Below are 20,108 nucleotides of genomic sequence, written 5' to 3'. Positions count from 1 at the left end.
ATACAGTCAGGCCTCATCCTCTTCCCTCAGATTGCAAGAGGGTCTGTGGGAGAACACAATCTGTAAACTCATTGATCACCTGTTATATGTAAAATACTGTGCTAAGAATACAGCACTGATTCTTTTGAGAAATCACAGTACTATAGTAAGAGAGGTTATTGATAGCATTGTAACACACATAATGTTATAGAAACAGAAATGATTAAGATCCTATGTATACAAATGTTCATAATAGCTTTATTTGTTAGAGCCCCAAACTGGGAACAGCGCAAAAGTATCAACACTTAAATGATAAACAAATTGTACTGTATCCCTGCAGTGGAATAATACTTAGCAGTGAAAAAGACTTAATGGATGCATCTCAAAATAATAATTATTTTTAAGATTTATTTATTCAAAAGGCAGAGTGACAGATCCTGAATCCTCTGGTTTGCTCCTAAAATGATTGCAATGGCCAAGGGCAGGCCAGGCCAAAGCTGAGAGGCTGGAACTCATCTAGATCTCCCACGTGGATGGCAGAGGCCCACGCAATTAGGCCATCATCTGTTGCTGCTTTCCCAGGCTCATTAGCAGGGGGCTGAATGAGAAGTATAGCAGCTAGGACTCAGACCAGCACTCCAGTATGGAATATTGGCATTGAAAATGAAAGTTTAATTCCTGTGCTGGCCCCAAATCTCAGTATAATTTATGGTCAAGTGAAAGAAGCTGGACAAATAAAAGAGAGTACATACCATATGATACCATTTATAGAAAACACAGCTAATTAGGCCGGCGCCGGCACCCCGGGTTCTAGTCCCGGTCGGGGCGCCGGATTCTGTCCCGGTTGCCCCTCTTCCAGGCCAGCTCTCTGCTGTGGCCAGAGAGTGCAGTGGAGGATGGCCCAAGTGCTTGGGCCCTGCACCCCATGGGAGACCAGGAGAAGCACCTGGCTCCTGCCATCAGATCAGCGCGGTGCGCCGGCCGCAGCGCGGCGGCCATTGGAGGGTGAACCAACGGCAAAGGAAGACCTTTCTGTCTCTCTCCCTCACTGTCTACTCTACCTGTCAAAAAAAAAAAAGAAGAAGAAGAAGAAGAAGAAAATGATGCAGCTAATCAAATGAAAAAGCAAATTAATGATTCCTAGGAAGGAACAGTTACGTAGACAGAAAAATTTACAGGGATCATGGAAGTGGTGCTTATCTTGATTGTGGTGATATGTATGTCGTAACTCAGGAAACTGTACACTTTAAATATGTACAGTTTATTGCACATCAACTGTATCTCAGTGAAACTCATAAAGATTTTTATACATATTTTAAGATATGTTTATTTGAGAGGCAGAGTTACAGAGGTCTTTCATCCACTGGTTCACTCCCCAAATGGCCGGAGCTGGGCCTATCTGAAGCCAGGAGCCATAAGCTTCTTCCAAGTCTCCCAAGTGGGTGCAAGGGCCCAGGCACCTGGGCCACCTTCGACTGCTTTCCCAGGCCACTAGCAGAGAGCTGGGTGGGAAGAGGAACAGCTGAGGCCTGAACCAGTGCCCATATGGGATGCTGGTGCCATGGGCAGAGGCCTAACCTACTACAGCACAGCAAAAGATTTTTAAGCAATCTATGCTGGAATCACAGATATACTTGACTTCATAAATATATTGAGATTATTCTTGGAGAGAGAAGATATACCTTAGTAAACCTGATCAGCAAGATGGGTGTGCCTTATGTGAAGGATTTTAATATATTGACATCAGTGTCAAATGTGACAAAGTATTTGAAAGTGCTGAAAAGTACCAAGTACTATTTATAGCTATTTGGTATGATAAACTAGGCATGAGCAAGTCTGGAGTTAGATGATTATATTTTAGAGGTCATTTGAATAAAGGTGGAGAATTAATTCAAGGATAGTGGCAGTGGAGAAAGAATGGATTTGAGGTGGGTCCTAGTAACCAGGGCTGTGTTGACAAGAAAAGGAAAAAATAATTTACATCAGCTTCCTGTGTCTGCTGTAATAAATTGTCACAGACTGGATGACTTAAAATAACAAATTATTCTCAAAGTTCTGGAGGCCAAAAGTTCAAAATCAGTATTGAGGACAAAATCAAGGCTCAAGGGAAGAGCAGACTATTCCTTGCATCCAGCGTCTGTTGGCTGTGGGCATTAATTTTGTAGCCACATCGTTCCAGTTCCTACACAGTGCCATGTCACTCCCTCAGCCCCAGTGAAGCTGTGAAAGCACCTTCGCTGTCAGAGCTACCTCCGCCTCCCTCTTAAAAGGATCCTTGTGATGTGTTTAGGGCCCAGCTGGATAATCCACACTAGTCTCCCCATTCCAAGAGACTTCACATCTGCAAAGTGTTTGCCATAAAGGTGTGATTCACACATTCGAGGAATTAGGACACAGACTTTCTGGACTTTTTGGAGTTGGTTTTGTCATTGACCAGAGAACATCAAAGGAAGAGCAGGTTTGTGAAAGAGATGCAGAGAATTTAGTTGAACCTATTTAAATATCTTTGGTAAACCTATATAAGGATACTCTTTTTTTTTTTTTTAAAGGTGGGGGAAACCCGACAGGGATACTCATTTTTGTATCAGAAAACTTGAATGGAGTGGATTAAGTAATAAGGACATTTATTATTTTTTTAAAGATTTATTCATTTGAAAGGCAAAGTTACAGAGAGAGGCAGAGAGAGGAGTCTTCCATCCACTGGTTCACTTCCCAAATGGTTGCAACAGCCGGAGTTGGGCCCATCCTAAGCTAGGAACCAGGTGCTTCTTCCAGGTCTCCCATGCAGGTGCAGGGGCCCAAGGACTTGGGCCATCTTGTGCTGCTTTCCCAGAGCATAGTAGAGAGCTGGATCAGAAGTAGAGCAGCTGGGAGTCAAACCAGTGCCCATATGGGATGCCAGCACTGCAGGCGGTGGCTTTACCTGCTACACCACAACGCCGGCCCCCAGGACATATATTATTTCAAACAAAACCAAAACAAGCACTAGGGTAAGCTATCTGTAGAACTGATTAATTCAGCAATTGAAGTACAGCAGCAGTACCAAGTTCTCAACTAGCCTAGCTCTCCTGTAGTTAGAAGGTGTCTCCCTGCCCCAGACACACACATTCTAGACCTTCAGTTCACATATGAAAGCACCTAGTTGGCTTCCTTAGGCTTCTTTTTTCCATCAGTAAAGAAACTAACTTCTGAAGCTCTCTGTTTTTCTTGGCTAGATAAAATATTTTCTCGACTACCTAAATAGAACGCTTAGACCTTCGTTCACATTTGTTAAGTCCCCCCCATCCATGCACAGACATAACATTCTTCCTTTATAAATGTCTTAATTGACAAATGGCTGTACAGAGCCTTTGGACATTCCATATCATACTATTTCCTTTTTTTGATGTGCAAAATTGATAGAACTTTGCAGAGAAGGAACCATCTTTCTATGGCCAGGTCAGAACTCTAAGAAGCAGCCCATTTACCTTACTTAACTTCCTTTAAATTATTTTTTTTTTTTTAAGATTTATTTATTTGTCTGAAAGTTAGGTTTACAGAGAGAGTCCATCTACTGATTCCCTCCCCAAATGGCCGCTATGGCCAGGGCTGGGCCAGACTGAAGCCAGGAGCCAGGAGCTTCATCCGGGTCTCCCACATGGGTGTAGAGACCCAAGTACTTGGACCATCTTCTGCTTTCCCAGACCATCAGCAGGAAACTGGAACAGAAGTGGAGCAGCTAGAACTCAAACCGGTGCCCACATGGGATACCTGTGTGGCAGGTAGCCACTTTACCTGCCACACCAAAAAGCCAGCCCTATCCTATAAATTCTTATTTTCAAATTCCTGTCTCCTAGCTTTTAACAGTAAGCCTGGGGATCCCCAAAACCTTTCAGAGTCCTTGTAAAAATCATTTCCTAGCAGTCTTTAGACGTTGTTTGCCATTGTCATGATTAGATAAACTTTGGAGTTTTCTAGAGGCTACTCAAAACATGGTATCACAGCAGACTGAATACAGATGCAGATGTGAGAATTCAACTGATTTCCAGTAAACTTATACTTTAGGAGATTTGCAAGAATCAAGTCCACTCTGCCTTTTTTGTTGTTCTGAGAAAATGTAGGTTTGGGAAACTGTTGTGTCAATATCTAACAGACTTTTAAATGAATTTCTTTTTTAAAAAATCTACATTTTAACTTATAATACAATAATTATGTGAGGTCTGCAAGAAGTTAATGGAAAATGTGTGTTTTGAAAAACTGGGGCTGGGCGGGGGGCAGGTGTTGTAGCACAGCGGGGTGTAAGCAACTGCTTGGGATGCTCACATCCCGTACTGGAGTGCCAGTTCAAGTCCCAGCCCAGCTGCTCCACTTCTGACCCATCTCCCTACTAATGGCCTGGGAAAAGCAGCGGAAGATGGTCCAAGTGCTTGGACCCCTGCCATCCACATGGGAGACCCAGATGAAGCTGCTGGTTCCTGGTTTCAGCCTGGTCCAGACCTGGCTGTTTGAAGCTACCTGGGGAGTAAACCAGTGGAGCAAGATCTCTCTTTCTCTGTCTTTCCCTGTCTCTCTGCCTTTCCAACAAATAAATAAGTCTTTAAAAAAAAAAGAAAGAAAGAAATACAAGTGTCCATTGCCAGTTGAATGGATAAACAAAATATGGTATGTATATGTGGTAGAGTATTATTCAGTCTTAAGAGAATTCTTACACACTGCAACATAAAGGAACTATGACACAGAACAGATATTGGATGATTTCACTTGTATGAGGTCTAGAGTTGTCTAATTAATCTGCTTATTTTTTTTAAGTTTTCATTTTATTTGAAAAGCAGAGAGACAGAGATCTTCCATCTGCTGGTTCACTCCCCCAAATGCCCACAACAGCCAGAACTGGACCAGACTGAAACTGGGAGCCTAGACCTCATTCCAAGTCTCCCACATGGATGGCAGGGACCCAGGTACCTGAGCCATCACCTTCTCTTAAAGTGGACTTAAGCAGGAAATTGGAATTGGGAGTAGAGCCAGGGCTTGAACCCAGGCAATCTGACATGAGGTGTAAGTGTCTCAAGCAGCATCTTAATCCCTGTGCGGGTGCCTGCTCCTAAATGGGCTTTTAAGTGTTCTTTGAAATGACGACTGCTAAGTGTGACTGTGGAACTGAGTTTTCTGTTTAATTTTAGTTAAAGTAATCACATGTGGCAAGTAGTTACTTTGTTGAATGTTGCAGCTCTATATTCATCCTCTTACCCTACCTATATCATTATATCTAAATTGAGTTTCTTGTGGTTAACATGTAAGTAGTTCATGTTTATGTTTTCACGTGTACACATGTGCTCGCTGCCAGTGTTTTAATTGGTTTTATTTCGATTGTTTTGAATTTGCTGTAGTTACAGTATACTGATGTCAGTATTTCAAATTTGGAGTATATAAGGAGCCTTGTCTCCCTTAAAAAAATATTTGAAAGGCAGAGTGACGAGAAGGAATAGAAAAATCTTCCATCTGCTGGTTCACTCCCCGAATGGCTGCCACAGCCAGGTTTGGGCCAGGCTGAAGTGAGGAGCCAGGAACTCCCTCTTTCTTGGTTTCCCTGGTTGGTGGTAGGGGCCCAAGTACTTGGGTCACTTTCCACTGCCTTCCCAGGTACATTAGCAGGAAGATGATTGAAAGAGAAGTAACCAGGATGTCAACCTGTACACCAATAGGGGATGCTGGGCATGGCAAGTTGTGCTTGGCCCACTCCTCCTCATGGGTTAGCTCTCTTGTTTAAAAAAAAAAAAAAGTTTTTAAATTTATTTGAGAGGCACAGAGCACTCCCATCTGCTGATTCACTTCACCAATGCCTGCAATGGCTGTAACTGGGCCAAACAACCTCAGTCCAGCTCTCCCATGTGGGTAGCAGGAACCCACTTGAGCCATCACCAGCTGCCTCCCAGAATCTGCTTGGGCAGGAAGCTAGAGTAAGGAGCCCGGGACGGATATCAAGTCCAGGTACTCTGATACAGGACATGGTGTCTTAACTGCTAGGCCAACCATCGGCCCCTTGTCTCCCTCGAAAGTCTCATGACTCTCCCATCTATAATTGTCATTAAATTTGTCCTCTATATATTTTAGGAACCACATCTAACAGTGTGGCAAATTGTGCTTCAATTAGCAGGAATATTATTTAGAAAATGCAAGAGGAAATAAATACAAAGGGGCTTCAAAAAGTTTGTGAAAAAATAGGATTAAAAGATAACACCTTTTTTTTTTTTACTCTTCCAGTGTTTCTGTCTTCGATTTCAATAACTTTTTCAACCCCTTTTTTTAAGAGTAGGTCTGCTAGCAACAAAATCTCTAGGGTTTTTTTTTTCCCCCATCTGAAGATGCCTTGATTTCTCCATCATTACTTTTTTATTTTTTAAAGATTCATTTATTTATGTATTTATTCAAAAGGCATCCCAAACAGTGTCTCTTTCATTTATTTGTAAGGCAGAGAAACAGCTCACTTGCCAAATGCCCACAGTAGCCAGGTCTGGGGCAGGAAAAGCTAAGGAGCCTATAATTCCACCCAGATCTCACATGTAGGTGGTAGGGACCCAAGTACTTGAGCCATCATCTGCTACTTAGCAGGAAGCTGGATTGGAAGCAGAGTAACTAGAACTCAACCAGGTACCACAAAATGGGATGTGGGTGTTTCAACCCATGAATAATCCATATGCCAAACACTCACCCATCTACCACACCCCCCAAACAAAATTTTATCCACTTTACCAGATGCCTATCTTGTAAATTATCTTGTCTTATTCAAGTTTAGATTTTCCTGGTTCTTGGTATGATTAGTGATGTATTTGGACATTTTGGGGTTTGTGTTGGGAAACTCTAGGTGTTATTTAGCAGGCCTCCTCTGAAACCACAGCGCTGCCTCCTCACTACCAGGGAGGGATGAGAGTCAGGTCCTCACATGGCTTTTGTTAGCACCACTCTGTCAGTACTGCTGGTTAGGGTTGCAAGTTCCCTTTCTCCACTTGGCCCGGACTGACTCACTCTGGCCAAAAAGGTGATTGTTTTACCACTACCTATGTCTTCACTGACTTGGGGGCAGTAAAGGGGCTTTTGCTTTATCACTGGGCAAGGATGAAAGTCCCAGCTTCCCACTTGGCCTTCCCTGACATAAAACAGACCTCGTAAATAGTGGGCAAAAGGGAGAGATCCCATCTCCCAGTTCAGCCTCTAAGTGGGTGGGTTTTCTTACTATTAAGGTTTAAGAGTTCTTGGCTGGCGCCGCGGCTCAATAGGCTAATCCTCTGCCTGCAGTGCCGGCACCTCAAGTGCTAGTCCCGGTTGGGGCACTGGATTCTGTCCCGGTTGCTTCTCTTCCATTCCAGCTCTCTGCTGTGGCCCGGGAGTGCAGTGGAGGATGGCCCAAGTGCTTGGGCCCTGCACCCTTATGGGAGACCAGGAGAAGCGCCTGGCTCCTGGCTTTGGATCAGCACGGTGCGCCGGCCGCAGCGGCCATTGGGGGGTGAACCAACGGAAAAGGAAGACCTTTCTCTCTGTCCACTCTGCCTGTCAAAAAAAAAAAAAAGAGTTCTTTATACTGTATGCCCTAGATAGGAGTTCTCTAACAGATTGTGATTTGCGTATCGTTTCTCCCAGGCTAAAGCTTCTTTCCACTTCTTAATATGTTTTTCACACAGCAAAAAGTTTTAATTTTGATAAAGTCTGATTTATATATATATTTTTTCTTTCTGACTGTGCGTTTTGGTTTGATGGTTAAGAACTCTACCTTTTCGAACTCTGCGGGAAACAGAAGTGTCACAGAAGTTTTCTATCTTTCTTTTAAATGATTTGTATGTACTTTACATTTACATTGAGCTTGGTGACCCATTTTGTCTTGACCTCTCAGTAGTATAAAGAGCTGTAGCTGAAGCTGTTTTGTATATGGATGTTCAGTTGTTGCAACAACATTTATTGAAATTGTATCTTTTCTATATGGAATTGCTTGTGCACCCTTCCAAAAAATCAGCCATGTTTGCTTGTGTGTTTGTGTTATCTGTTCTGTTCCACCTATCACTTTGTCTGGATTCCTATAGCTTTTCAGTAAGTCTTTAGTGTAATTCATCTGATTTTATTTTTAAAAATTGTACTGTCCATTCTAGTTTTTGCCTTTCTATATAAATTTTGTTATCTGCTTGTCTATATCTACAACAGCAAAAATATTGCTGGAATTTTAATTGTAATTGTGTTAAATTTGTAACTTAGTTTGAGAAAAAATTGTATCTTTTACTCTGTTGAGTGTTCCAGTTCATAAACATAATGCTCATAGAAAGATACTTTTGAAAGTTAATAGAAAATGGGATTATAAGTTGTTTATGTGGTGCAAAAGAAATTTTGAAATCCATGCCTTTTTTTTTTTTTTTTGTATGTTTTCCGTGACCTTTTAGGAGATCCTTGTATGCATGGATTTCAAAGCTTTTTGCACCAGGGCCAGCATTGTGGCATAGCGAGTAAAGCCCACCGCCTGCAACAGTGCCATCTCATATAGGCGCCGGTTTGAGTCTCAACTGTTCCATTTCTGATCCAGCTCCCTGCTAATTATCCTAAGAAGTAGCAGAGGATGGCCCAAATGCTTGGGCCCCTGCACCTACGTGGGAGACCCAAATGAAGCTCCTGGCTTCTGATTTTGGACCAGCTCAGTTCCATCTATTGTGGCCATCTGGGGAGTGAATCAGCAGGTGGAAGATCTCTCGAGCTCTCTGTCTCTGCCTCTCTGTAAACTCTGCCTTTCAAATAAATAATCTTTAAAAGAAAAAAAAGCTTTTTGCACCAAACTTTTATTTCAATTTTCTGTTAATTTTTTGAAGTTTACTCATATGTCTCCATTTACTTAGTTATTCCTTGACATATGTTTGTTTTTTTAAAATATTTTTTAAAGTTTCATTTTATTTTTAGCAGACAGTTTATAATTGTGTATAGATATGTGATACATGTGGTTCTTTTTTTTTTTTTTTTTTAGATTTTTTTATATTTATTTATTTGAGTGGTAAAGTTACAGACAGTGAGAGGGAGAGACAGAAAGGTCTTCCTTCCATTGGTTCACTCCCCAAATGGCCACCACAGCCAGCGCTGCACTGAAGCAGCTGCCAGGTGCTTCTTCCTGGTCTCCCATGTGGGTGGAGAGGCCCAGGCACTTAGGCCGTCTTCTGTTGCTTTCCCAGGCCACAGCAGAGAGTTGGATTGGAAGAGGAGCAGCCAGGACTAGAACCGGCGCCCATATGGGATGCCGGCGCCACAGGCGGAGGATTAACCTACTTACTGTGCCACGGCACCAGCCCCTATTTTTGCTTTTTTTTTTTTTTTAATGTTTTTTGTTTGTTTTTTAATTTGAAAGGCAGGTCACAGGGAGAGACAGAGATGAGGTCTTCCATCTGCTGGTTACTCCCCAGATGGCCACAACAGCTGAGGCTGGGGCAAGCTGAAGCCAGGAGCTTTTTCCGGATCTCCCACTTGGGTGCAAGGTCCCAAGTGCTTGGGTGATCTAGCCCCTGCTTTCCCAGGTGTATCAGCAGGGAACTGGATGGGAAGTAGAACAGCCAGAATTCAAACCTGTGTCCATATGGCATCGCACGTGGCAGCTTAACCCACTGTGCCACAACGCTGACCCCTTATTTTTGTCTCTTATTTTTATACATGCACTCATATTCTCTACATGTATTATTAGATTTATACTTAAATATTTTCATTTTTTCCTGGAGCTGGTATTGATAATTACGTTTAAGCTTAGATTTCTTATTGGAATAATGTAAAAATATAATTGACCTTTTTTTAACTTTTAAAATTTTAGTTTTACTTGTTAGATCTCCCTTCTGCCTGTTTACTCGCCAAATGCCCTCAACAGCCAGGATTGGGCCAGGCTGATGCTAGGAGCCAAGAACTCAGTCTAGGTTTTACATGAGAGTGGTAGATCCTCACCTACTTGTCATTTACCTGTGCATTAGCAGGAGGTTGGAATCAGAAGTGGAGCATCCAGGCACTCTGAAATGGGATACAGGTGCCCTAAGCAGCATCCTAACAGCTGTGCCAAACACTTGCTGCCATAATTGACTTTCTTATATTGACCTTGTGTCCTATCACTTACTAGTTATAGGAGACACCTTTAAAAAGGTTGAGGGTTGGAGGGGAAGGACAACTCAAACTGCCTGTGAGAGGGATACCAGATGTCAGATTTAGCCTGAAATACTTCAAAATTATGTTCACAAACTAGAGAAAAAAATATGATTAAGAAGTAAAAGAACATATAATGATATTTGAATGGAAAAATAGAATAAAAAATTTAAAATTTTCTAGAAGGGCTTATCAATAGATTTGAACTAGCAGAAGTTAATTTGTACATAGATCAATAGCAATTATTCAAACAGGAACCAAAAAGAAAGAATAGATACATGAACAGTCAGAAAAATGTAGGATACCATCCTGAACACCATTACACACACTAATACATAACAGGCATACCAGCAGGAGAAGGAGTAAGAGAAGAGGTAACCACAGAAAAAATATTCAAAGAAATTATGTACAGAGAAAACTCCCTGTATTTTTAAAAAACTGACTTGCACATTCAAGAAACTCTGTGAACTTCCAAGTTAAAAAAAAAAAAAACACAAAGAAATATACAGACACATCATAGTAAAAATGATGAAAGTCAAAATGAGAAATCTTGAAAGCAGCAAGAAAATGACTTAGTTAAAATGGAACCATGATAAGATTTCTAGCTGATTTCTTTTCAGAAGTGGGGGAGGCCAGGGAGTAATGGGAAAACATATTCATATATTCAAAGTGATCAAAGAAAAAAAAACCTTAGTCAAAAATGTTATACCTAACAAAGCTGTCTTTTTATTTTATTTATTTATTTATTTATTTATTTATTTGACAGAGTTAGACAGTGAGGGAGAAAGACAGAGAGAAAGGTCTGCCTTCCTTTGGTTCACCCCCCAAATGGCCGCTACGGCCGGAGCTACACCTGTCCAAAGCCAGGAGCCAGGTGCTTCTCCTCGTCTCCCATGGGGTGCAGGGCCAAGCACTTGGGCCATCCTCCACTGCCCTCCTGGGCCACAGCAGAGAGCTGGACTGGAAGAGGAGCGATCGGGACTAGAACCCCGCGCCACAGGCAGAGGATTAACCAAGTGAGCCACGGCCCGACAAAGCTGTCTTTTTTAAATGAAGGCAAAATCAAAACTTTCACAGTTGAAACTAAAAGAATTCGTTTCTAGTAGACCCATCTTACAAGAACTACTGAAGGAGTCTTCTGAAACTAAAAGCAAATGAATACTACATGGTAATTTGAATGTACACAGTAAAACAAAGTGTATCAGTCAATGTAATCAGACAGTTACTACTGTAAACAAAGTAAGTGAACCTTTTTCTTCTTTCTTGTTGGAATTCATTTAAAAAGCAAGTTATTTTACATCTGTGTGAATTGTAATGTTGATCTGTAATGTAGAAATATGATAGATGTGTAAATATATTTGCCAATAACAGCACACACAGACACACATACCCCAAAACAAAAAGTGGGTAAGAGCAGAACTGTTATTGGGCTAAGGAAATGACCACAGAAGAGAGAGTAATAATTATAACAACATGTTATGTCTGTACTACTAACAGCATGTATAACAATACTATGAAAGAAGGAGGAAGAATAGAACTATATAGAAATATATCCCTTGAATCGGGCTAGTAAAAATCTGGAGCTGATTTCTGATAATTCAAACTGCATATTGTAAACCGTAGAGCAACTTTAAAAGTAGAACTTAAAAAATAATGAAAAATACATTAAATGTCACATTAGAAAATATTCACTTAATGCAAAAGAAAATGCAAAAGGTAGACTAGAGGAATAAAAAGACATGGGAGATAGAATTGAAGTAGAATGACAAGTGTAAATCTGTGTCAAATGTTAAATGTAAATGAATTAGATAATCAAAAGGCAGGGGTTGTTAAATTGGTTTTTAAAAATCACCTAATTATGTGTTGTTAGATTTGAAGAAAAGAACAGATTGATATGTGATGTAAATAGGTAAATCACGTTGATATAGATATTTAGATAGTGGCCACAGGAAACCTGGAGTTGTACTAATATCCAACAAATAAGCTTTATAACCAGAAATGTTACTAGAGGCATTTTATACTGATAAAGAGGTCATTCCATCAGGAGTTGTAACAATTATAAGCATAAATATGTATATATAAACATATTACTTACAAATTACGTAGATTATAAATCATATAAATGTATATAATATAAACATAGTAATAGAGTACCAAAATACATGAAGCAAAAACTGACAAACGGAGAAGTAGGCAATTCAGTACTAATGGTCGGAGACTTCAGTAACACCACTTTGAATGATACGTAGGATGAGAAAATCAACAAGTAAATAAACACTATATTTGCCTGATACTTAGAACAAGAAAATCAACAAGTAAATAGACACTATAAACTAGTTAGACCTGACAGACATCTGTGGTGCACTCTACCCAACAGCAGTAGGTTATACATTCTTATGTACACATGGACATTCTTCATTGTAGACCTATGCTAAGCCATAAAACAGACTTCAGTAAATTTTAATAGGTTGAAATAATGTGCAGAGTATGTTCTGAAACCAAATGGAATAAAATTAGCAATGAATAGCATGGCAAAGTTCAGAAAACTCAAAAATTTGTGGAAATTAAGCAGCATACTTCTAAATAACAAATGAATCAAAAAGGAAATCTGAGAATATTTTAGGGTAAAAAAAATTGAAGATTTAGAAATGTGTGTGGTATGTTGCAATAGCAGTGCAAAGAAATTTCTAATTGTTAAATGCCTATATTAAGACAGAAGAAAGATCTCAAATGAATAACCTAATTTTCCTCACTTTTTACTAACAACACTAGAAAAAGAAGAGCAAACTACAGCTAAAGGAAGTAAGGTAAAGGAAATGAAAGACTACTTATGAACACCTGCATGCCAACAGATTATAGATGAAATGGGTAAAACTTTGTTTCAAGAAGTCACCATCTGACTGGTTCTATGGCAAGTAAAGTGTTTGAATTAGTAATTGTAAAACTACTCACAGGAGTGGGCATCTAGCCTGGAGTTTAAGACACCCGTCTCCTAGATCAGTGTCAGCTCCTGATTCTAGCTTCCTCCTAATGCAGACTTAGAAACAATGGTCATGGCTCAAGCAGTTGAGATACTGCCACCCTGGATAGCTCCTGGCTTTGGTATAGCCCAGACCCAACCATTGCAGGCATTTCAAGAGTGAATCAGTAGATGGGAATATATTCATTCTCTACCCTGACCCCTCCCTGACACCCCACCTCTCTGAGTAATTTTTTTTTAATGCCCACAAAGAAAATCTTTGGCTCAGATGGTTTCATGTGAGTTCTAGCAAACATATGAACTAATAACAATTCTTTACAGACTCTTCCATGTAACAGAAGTGGACCCTTCCCATTCCATTTTATGAGTCTAGTGTTAAAGTCGTTTAGACAAAGACATCAGAAAAAGATACACCAGTATCTATGAGAATATGGATGCAGAAATGCTCAGCAGAATACCAGTAAATGGAATCCTACAGTATATAAAAGAACTATATCTTAACATATGTGCAATGAACCATCAAAAATGAAATTAAGACAGTTTCATTCACAGTAGCATCAAAAGAATAAAATGCTTAGGAATAATTGTTCATTTCCATCTACCTGAATGGCAGAGAGAGATCTACGACCAACTTCCATCTGAAGTAGAGGAGCTGGGACTCACAGTGGCACTCTAGTATGAGATGGGAGCATCACAAGCAGCGGTTTAACCCATGATGCCACAGTGCCCACCCTCGGAGTAAACCTGACAAAGAAATTATGAAACTTGCATTCTCCTAACTACAAAACGTTGCTGAAACAAAATAAAGACTATCAAAGTAAATGGAAAAATAGACTCCCCAAACTGTTCTATAGATTCAACACAATCCCTGTCACAATCCTAGCTGACTTCTTTGTGGTGATTGGCAACCTGATTCTAAAATTATATGGAATTGCAAGGGACCTGTAATGGCCAAAATAATACTGATAAAGGACAAAGTAGGAATCCCGCTTCCTGATTTCAAAACCTACTGCAAAGCAACACCAATCAAACAATGTATTATTACAAGGGTAAGCATAAGAATAGAGATCCAGATATAAACTCATACAGATATGTCAAACTGATTTTCAGGAAGTTGCCAAAACCTGTCAGTGAAGAAAAAAATCTTTTTGACAGATGGTGCTGGGACAACTGGATAGCCACATGCAAAACAATGACCCTTCACAAAATAATTCAAAATGAATTAGAGACCTAAAATGTAGGAGCTAAAACTATAAAATCTCCTGAAGAAAACAGAGGGTAAGTCATGACTTTGTATTTGGCAGAGAATTTGTAGATATGACACTAAAAAGCAAAAGAAAATACAAAAACTGGACTTCATTAACACTGACAACTTATGCGCTTCCAAGGACTACACCATCAAAAAAGTGGAAACCCACAGAATACCACGGCACCTCTACTGGGATGGCAAGAACCAAAATGTCAGATAATGAGTGTTGGTGAGGATGTGGTGAAATCAGCAGCCTGACTTGCTGTTGGTAAGAATATAAGGGTATAGCTGCTTTGGAAAACATCTGGCAGTTTCTCCAACAAGTAGAATTACCATGTAACGCACCAATTACGCTCCTACATTTGTACCTAGGAAGACTGAAAATGCATCTACACAAAAACCTCTGTGTTTATAACAGCATTTTTCATAATAGCCGGAAATGACGGAAACAGCCCCAGTGTCCATCAGCTGATGAATGGAAAATCAAACTGTGTTCAGTCTGTGTAGTGGAGAATGATTTGGCCGTACAAGGCGATGAAGCACTGATACTACTACAACTTGCTGAGTGAAGTACAGTGAGCCCCAAGGTCCACATATTACTCCACTTATATGGAAGTCTTGAACAGAGGAATTTATAGACAGCGTAGATTAGTGGTTCTATATGACTAGCACAAAGGTGAGGGTGTGATGAGGAGGGTAATAGCTAAACTATGCAGGATTTCTTTTTGAAGTAATAAAAATTATCCTAAAATTGGTTATCATCATGGTTGTACATACCTGTTTTTATGGGAAAAAAAGTTGTAGACTTCAAAAGGATGAATTACGTATGCATGAAGTATATCTTAAAGCTGTTTTATAAAATGTGTAGTCATGTTACCACATAAAAAATAATTTCTTGATATTGGCAAATGCTCAGTGAAAACGTGTCCAAATCATCTCAGATTTCTTTTTTTGTTGTTCTTGTTGTTTTGACTGGCAGAGTGGACAGTGAGAGAGACAGAGAGAAAGGTCTTCCTTTGCCATTGGTTCACCCTCCAATGGCCGCCACAGCCGGTGCACTGCAGCCGGGCAACCGTGCTGATCCAAAGCCAGGAACAAGGTGCTTCTCCTGGTCTCCCATGCAGGTGCAGAGCCCAAGCACTTGGGCCATCCTCCACTGCCTTCCCGGGCCACAGCAGAGAGCTGGAATGGAAGAGGGGCAACCAGGACAGAATCCGACGCCCCGACCGGGACTAGAACCCGGGGTGCCGTCGCCGCAGGCGGAGGATTAGCCTATTGAGCTGCGGCGCCAGCCTATCATCTGAGATTTCTTTTTACATGTTTGTGTCAAATAAGATAGGGTATGATTGGTTCATAAAATATTTTAAGTCTCTTAATCTATGTGTTCCCTATTTTAGTTTTCCCTTCCTATCTTTTACCTTACAGTTTACTAGCTAGAGTAACTTAGTAGAGTTTCTCAGTCTAGATTTTGCTGTTTGCTTTGCTGTGGTGTAGCTTAACATGTTCCTGTCACCTTCCTATTTACTGTGAATTGGTAGTTGGATCTAAAAGACTTGATAGGTTTTCTTCAGAGTATGTGTGCATGAAGATATAAACTGTTGATGTGCAGTCCCTCTTTGTGAGGAAAGGAATTCCACAAAATGGTGATCTTCTAATGTTCCTTCATTTATTAACCATAGTAGTTCTGTAGAGAGAGAACTCCTTGGGGCCAGAGCCGTGGCACACTGTGTTAGTCCTCCACCTGCAGCGCCAGCATCCCATGTGGGCGCTGGTTCTAGTCCCAGTTGTTCCTCTTCCAGTCCAGCTCTCTGCTGTGGCCTGGGATAGCAGTGGAGGATGGCCCAAGTGCTTGGAACCCTGCACCTGCATGGGAGACCGGGAAGAAGCACCTGGCTCCTGGCTTCGGATCAGCGCAGCTGTGGCTGTTGTGGCCATTAGGAGAATGAGCCAACAGAGGGAAGACCTTTCTGTCTTTCCCTCTCACTGTCTGTAACTCTACCTCTCAAATAAATTAATAAAATCCTTTAAAAAAAAAAAAGAGAGAGAACTCCTTCATATTGTTGAATGACTCAGTACCATTTATATTTCCTTCTTTTTAAAGCCAGTTTTCAAAATAATTATTTGGTTCAATAGTATCTTTTAAAGGTAATGAGTTAGGATTGTTATTTTTATTTCTAGTGCATATGACCTCATGAATTTAGATATGTTTCTTTTTCTAATTTATGTATTAGTGAAAAAAAGCTTTCATCCACTGGTTCTATCCCCTCAAATGCCTACAGCTGCAGAGGCTGGGCCAGGTCAAAGCCAGGAGCCAGGAACTCATTCTGGGTCTCCCATGTGGGTGGTAGGGACAGTTACTTGAGCCATCACCTGCTGCCTTCCAGGATCCACATTGACAGAAAGCTGAAATCCAGGGCGGAGCTGGGACTTGAATACAGTCCAGTACAGGATGCAGATATCGAAAAAGTCATCTTAGGTGCTACATCATAATTTTTTACCATTAGCAGCCTTCTCAAATTGATTTTTTTTCTTAAGGTTTATTTATTTATTTGAAAGGGAGGGTTACAGAGAGAGAGCTTCCATATGCTGGTTCATACTCCAGATGTCAACAATAACTAGAGCTGGGCCAGGCCAAAGCTAGGAGCTTCTTCCAAGTCTCCCACGTGGGTACAAGCGCCCTGGAACTTGGGCCATCTTCTGGTACTTTCTCAGGTGCATTAGCAGGGTACTGGATCAGAAGTGGAGCAGCCAGGACTCTGACTGGGACCCATGTGGAATATTGGTACTACAGGCAGTGGCTTTACCCACTGCACCACGACACCAGCCCCTGATGTGAGTTTTGACAAAACCCTAGCAATCTTTGATAATTTCCTTGCTCTCTGGTCAAGATGCTCCAGGTGAAAATTTACTGCCTCTGACATAGGATCAATGGTCTCTCTAAAGAACCATGTGTTGTAACATAGTAGGTAAAGCTGCCACCTGTGATGCTGGCACCCCATATGGGCACTGGTTTAAATCCCAGATGCTCCACTTAAGATCCAGCTCCCTGCTAATGTGCCTGGGGAAAGCAGTGGAAGACAGTTCAGGTACTTGAGACCTGGAAGCTCCTGGCTTTGGCTCAGCCCAACTCCAGCCATTGCAGCCATCTGGGGAGTGAGTGAGCCAGCAGGTGGAAGATCTCGCTGTTAACTTTCTTGCTTGCTCTGTCCCTCTTTCTGTAACTCTTTCAAATAAATAAATCTTAAAAAAAAAAAAAAAAACTATGGTTTGTTTTGTTTGTTTTTTTGTTTGTTTGTTTGTTTTGACAGGCAGAGTGGACAGTGAGAGAGAGAGACAGAGAGAAAGGTCTTCCTTTGCCGTTGGTTCACCCTCCAATGACCGCCGCGGTTGGTGTGCTGTGGCCGGCACACCACGCTGATCCGATGGCAGGAGCCAGGTACTTCTCCTGGTCTCCCATGGGGTACAGGGCCCAAGGACTTTGGGTCATCCTCCACTGTACTCCCTGGCCACAGCAGAGAGCTGACCTGGAAGAGGGGCAACCGGGACAGAATCTGGCGCGCCGACCGGGACTAGAACCCGGTGTGCCAGTGCCGCAAGGCGGAGGATTAGCCTGGTGAGCCACGGCACTGACTCACTATGGTTCTTTTTACTGGGAAAAGATGCTGGGGATATTCATTGCTGAAAATTAATTGCATTATCAGTTTATAATATTTAATTAAAATTTTTAAATTATGAATTCAAGTTGCAACTTTTTCTCCAAATTTTAACTTTTATAATTAATGGTATGGGCACTTAGCAGATCAAAATTTAATGAAACATTTATCCTTTGGCATATTTCACTGCCTGTGTTGTGTATAGTATGTGGTAAGTTTATCACGGGACTGAATCTCCATAGACATGTGTTGGGAAATGCATGTAACAAGTATATGACCTGAAAGGCATTTCCCAGTCTAATCTTCATCTTCCTGTCATTCCTCCAGCCATGTCAGACTGTGTACCAAATTTGTGTCACTGTTAATTTGAGCAAGCATAAATTGGCAATAGGTACTCATCATATTTTATTTTTGTCTTCTGTTGTCCATTTAACTTAATTCAAAGTTAAAGGTCTCTCTCCTCTTCTGGCCTACTGCAGGCTTGCAGTGGAAGGGTAAGGTTTGATTTGCTTCCTTTTTCTTTCTGTCTTCCCACACTTTGCACTTTTTTTTCTCCTCTCTATTTTTTGAGTCTGGTTTCTGTCGTAATTGGTTTAGAAGAGGCAGAGGTTAAAGAAGAAAGGGTCTTTTAGTGGTGATAGCAGTACCAATAGCACCATTAATTAAGTTGCTAGTTACCCTTTGAAGCACTTAATATATCTTGAGTCCCTTAACCCCGGAACTCTATGAGGTAGGTTGTTGTGTCCCTATTTTACTGAGTAAGAAACTAGAATACAGGTGGTTAAGTGATTTGCCTCAGATCACATAGCTATAAATGGTAGAACCAATATGCAAATCCAGCATTGTGGCTGCAGGGTCAGTGCTCTCAACTACTCCAGTGTAGCTTTTGTGTACTGCTGGAAGTTAGAGTGCTTCCTGGTCCTGGCCAGGTGTTTAAGTCAGACTCATCAGAGTTCTTTCTGGCGTGACACATTTTTCATAGACCTGAGACAAAAGGCAAATATGCTGCTGCTTTGCAGGGCTGTAGGAGGGAGTGGAGTAGGAACCTGTAACACTGATTATGCTCAGTCAAAATCCTTTTTGAATGTTGTGAATGTTCAAAGTTGTTGAAGATGGATATAACACAAGATTGGAAAATAGTTTTCCACTACCTCCTTTCATTGGTGGTCTTGTACCTCACTTGGGAATGTAGTACAAATTTGGAGCCCCCGTGAAAATTGAGTTGGAACTGGTTTAACATCTCGTTGTACATGTTCTCCAAACAGGATGATTTCTTGCTTTCATACCTTTGTTGGTGCATATGGTCCCTGGACTGTGGCTGTATCAATTTCTCTGAAGGCATGTTTCCTCCCTCAGCCACAGGACCCCAGTCAAAATAAGCACTCATCATGGCCTGACTTTGAAAAGCAGATGCCAGTTTCCTAGGTTGCAGCAAATTAACAAAACATTTTATATATAGCCCTCCCATTTCCTTCTTCCTCTCATTCCTGTGAGAGAAATCAGTAAATATATGTTAATGATGATTTGCTTAGACCAGTTTTAGCTGCACGGTGTTTCATGGTGAATACATGTCTTCAGGAAGGGCATGTGGAGCAGGTTTATATTTGAATTGCTTTTGCTGATTATGGTCAAGATAGTTCAGTGAACTTATATCTGGCCGCCTTGGTACAGGGATTTTTTTTTTTAATGTCTTTTATCCTTAAAGTTGTGATATCAGATAGGAACCAGTCCTAGATTTTTCATTTTGTCTTCTCAGAATATTCGGTTACCTTTTTTTTTATTATTCATCTTGAAATCTTTAGGGTGTTTTTTTCTTTTCTCCATACATTCTCCCTTGCATAGAACATTCAGAGGGATGATTATGTAATGGATTGTTTTAATGTGTGAACTGGCATTGCCCATTGCATGCTCACATTTAGAGAAAGAAGTAGCAACGTACCTACTAACAGATAATCATGAAAATCAACAAGTTCAGATGTGAAGCATTTAGAATAGTCTCTGATGCATGGAAAGCACTCTGTAATTGTCATTATTTATAAACTGTTATTTAAAACTGCAGCTCATTAAAACACTAGTTCACTGATTCTACAGATTGGACAGTTTCAGAGGATAGGTGGGGGATATA

The 20,108-nt window shown here is 40.9% G+C and overlaps 1 protein-coding gene across 10 annotated transcripts in view; it reads left to right on the top strand.

The window, feature by feature from the left end:
* The window catches only part of ZBTB44 (zinc finger and BTB domain containing 44), a 66,124-nt gene that overhangs the window by 13,203 nt on the left and 32,813 nt on the right, over positions 1–20,108 (top strand). The gene's annotated exons all lie outside the window — the stretch shown is intronic.

This window comes from Oryctolagus cuniculus, chromosome 1, assembly GCF_964237555.1.
Source record: "Oryctolagus cuniculus chromosome 1, mOryCun1.1, whole genome shotgun sequence".
NCBI lineage: Eukaryota > Metazoa > Chordata > Mammalia > Lagomorpha > Leporidae > Oryctolagus > Oryctolagus cuniculus.
Note: the sequence above shows the minus strand (reverse complement) of the source record. Positions and strands in the feature narration are given on the sequence as shown.